Source organism: Tigriopus californicus, chromosome 10 (assembly GCF_007210705.1).
Source record: "Tigriopus californicus strain San Diego chromosome 10, Tcal_SD_v2.1, whole genome shotgun sequence".
Classification (NCBI taxonomy): domain Eukaryota; kingdom Metazoa; phylum Arthropoda; class Copepoda; order Harpacticoida; family Harpacticidae; genus Tigriopus; species Tigriopus californicus.
The window spans coordinates 15,890,273-15,894,088 of record NC_081449.1 but is presented as its reverse complement, the minus strand read 5'-3'; positions in this window follow the sequence as shown (position 1 = coordinate 15,894,088).

Here is a 3,816-nt window from a genome sequence, read left to right as displayed (position 1 = left end):
GTCCATTGCTTTGAAAGTGGACAAATGCTCAATGATGATAATGGCAATGGCAATGATGATGCTGATGCTGAGAATCTATGAGAATCCAGAAGGAGGGCGGCAGGCATTCTCGGGAATTCCATAGTGACCAGAACAATAATCAGGAAGGAACTAAGGTGTGCGACAATTATTTCTACATCTCGCCAACAAAAGGCCACTTTGCCGAGCCACAGCCACGGCCATGGCCACGGTCACTCAAGAGATGAATTCGTTCGGCATGCATGGTCACACATGCTCATAGAGAGAGAGATCAGAGGACAACAGTCCTTCTCGCTCACAATTGAGTGCACTTTTAGCAGGTCCAAGTATACATACATTCGTATACAGCAGGTATCGTTCAAGTGAGAGGAGTGAGTGCATCATCATTCACAGCCAGAAGTTCTAAATGAATGGATGGATGGATGGATGGATGGATGGATGCAGAACTCGACGAGCCAAATTTAAGACACTCGTCAAATCTTTGAGCTTCCGAGAATGTAAAAAAAAAATTGCGATGCATGGGCAGCGGGCGGCAGGCGGCTAACCGCCGGCCACGGGGACGAGAAGAGGAAGTGGCAATTCGGCCAAATGATGCCAATTTCGCTCTGAAAAGAGTTCAACAACGGAAAGAGCTGGCCAGATAGCATGCTCATTAGACTCGTGCACATGCGAGCAGATACACACGCCAGCTTGTTCAACATCATCATCAACGTCATCATCATCAGCAGCAGCAGCAACAGCAGGAGTATGCTCTTTGTACTATCATACACTGAAGTGAGTTGAGTGATTGCACCCCGCTACAATCTACGTGTACAATGTGCAGTACTTCGTGCGATCCAGCCATGCGATGGATGAGGAAAGAGATCAGGGACCACGAGATGGACCAACAACACCCGACAACTGACGAGCAACCCCAACATGTCAGCCAGTCTGTACGCATGCATACTTTAGGACAGAACCTAGCTATGTTCTTGCTTGATGATGAAGGATACATTTGTCAGGTAGACATTTTTTAGAGTGAGTGTCTGGTCCTAAGCAATGCAATTGGGGGAGAGGAAGTGGACAATAATATTCTCGACCCAACCTACTACCGTGAACGGGGAACCGGCTTTTTCCTTCACTAGAAATGGGTACCTTATTAGTTCACTAGATAACGAATGGAAGCTTGGCCTTCCATTCGCAACCCAAAACAGTTCCTCCAAATTGCAATGGGCTTTCGGGGCCGCGAATGGCCGACGAATATCGGGTGGGCTTTCCACAACACGTATGCTAATTGAGGCCCAAACCGTTTGAACAATACTACGAGACCCTTAATAAACAGTCGTCCCTGGCGGCGTTGCTATTTGAACGAGGCAAACGAGGATCTGAACCATCTAAAGTTACACCATGGTGTTTGTATGAGTGTATCCGTTCATCTACGTATACCACGTGGATGGATGTGTGGATGCGGGCCAAACAGTTTGAAAATGCAATTTCTGACCACGTTGCCGTGATCGGAAATCGTTTGTTTGCACGAATTACACCAATCTTCGCTCAGTCGTTCAACCAACTGAAACTCTGCCAATGTGGAATTCCGTATTTGTTCCAATTGGCATTCGGGAAATAAAGACGCCAAACCCAACCACTTACTACTCCAGATAAATCCCAATCCAGCGTGACGCAGATGCATGAAACAATTGTCGAGAACATTGTCGGTTTTCCGTGTGTTATCGATTCCTGGATGGATAAGGAATCGATGTGGGGAGCAGCACCCAGACCACCAAAGTTCGCCATCAAAAACTGGCATAATTCGGTTAAGTGAGGGAGTCCTTCTGCGCATAGATATATGTTTCCAGGCTTAATGATCTTCGTTCCACGTGGATGTGTCATTTAATTTGTATGAAATAAAAAGTCTCAAGATTCCCGTGGTCATTCATTCGATCCGATAACGGTCACCTTGTTTGCGTCGCTTGCTTTGGTCAGGAATGGCTTCGCGAATCCTTGCATTTTAAAATTTTATGGTGTCATGCTAGTCAAGGCGTGGATTGGAGGGACTGGGGGTGGTCCAAACAGAACTCGTACCTTCACACACACACATACACACATACGTACATGGCTCAATACGCTATATACTACAACATGTTTATATGTGACCTTTCGTCTCCCTCAGGACAATGTGTTGTGGGCGATAAAGATCACGGCACTTAACACGGACCAATCGCCTTTGTACCAACGAGTTGTTCTCAGGAACAGATGGATGACATGGAAAAAGTCAGTGGTAAAAGCTTCCACAGCTGAGATTATTTCATGCTTTGACGAGTTTACTCACAGTCACGACGACTCCCATCGTGTACGCGTAATCTAAATTAAAGATGTAATCATAGGTTGGACGACAGCTTGATCATGGATCTTTGTCTCAAACTACGTAAAGATCATAGACGTTCCATGACGAATTCGGGCCATAAAGGGGTGTTTATTCACTTATCTTGGTCATTATTGCTGAAACCGCAATTAAATCATGAAAGAGCATGGTCTCAAAATCATTTTCATTAACGATCGTACAGGAATTCACAAAGACATATCATTTCATTCCCCCCCCCCCTCCAGCAGTTGCCCGTTTGGGGTGCATCCAGTTACATAAATTGAAAGAAAAAATTGCCAATCCACTCATGTGGTAATGCACGCACAAATAATCACGATATCTCGTGAACAATGGACCAAGTGATTGGAGGCCACATTGGTCCCGAAATAGCTGCTTGAATCAAAAGGTTTTGAGCATCATCGAATTCCTCAGTTCTGCAAAACTTTCATGGTCAAAGACCAAAGACCAACCTAGTGCACAATAGGCAAGCAATACTTTCAAGCCCATTGGTGGATCGTTAGAAGTGCACACCAGACTAAAATATGGTTGGTTCTTTTATTAGGGCCTTAACGCCATCATAAATTTACAATATTCTTTTAAAACTACGCATTTACTCAGTGCATGAACCCTGTGTTGCACCGAGATTCGATTATGGTTACGACAACGGGCAATACCAGATTGTCCATTTGTGGTCAAATTCCACATTCCCAATCCCAATTGAGAGTGGACACTTTGTTGCGAAAATCGTTCGAATTTATCCACAGAAGCCAAAGGGTGGTGTTTCCAATTCCGACGCTATCGCCTTCGTTAATGATCCGGGCACTGATTTCAACAAGAACCTATAAAGATGTGTTCCTTAATGAAGGACTGTCATATGGAGGATTATTTCAAATGAGTTTTCTTGATTTGTACTTTGAGGACCTGGCCAGAATACATGCTCATGCCCGGAGGGCCCAAAACGACCGATCTGAGTGCTTACAAAGCGTTTGCAACAAGACACGTGATGGCGTCATCATAATTGTGTCTCACTCTCTCGCACTCTGTTGTTCTAGATCAGAACGTAGACGGGCATCAATACGCTGTCTTTCCCCGTACGACGGTAATAGTCAACTAACATTACCCGGAAATTGCACCTTGTCAAACGATATGTGTACTATATCGCCCGTACTTTAGACATATGACCAACCAACCGACCGACTGGCTGGCTGGCTGGCTGGCTGGCTGGCCATGCTTTTTATTTGCTGCATGCCACGAAAATCAAAATTGATCAAACCAGTTTTAGGGGAGTGTAGTAGCCGCAAACTAGTCATCAATCAAGGTCACAAGGCTAAGAGTACCCACAAAGATACACGTGATCCTGTTGTCCCTGACCGACAAAGGATGTGGGTGATCCAAGATGTAGATTTTTGATTGGCCGATGGGTTTTGTTTTCATCTCTGTCTGAGCTTTAACCAAGT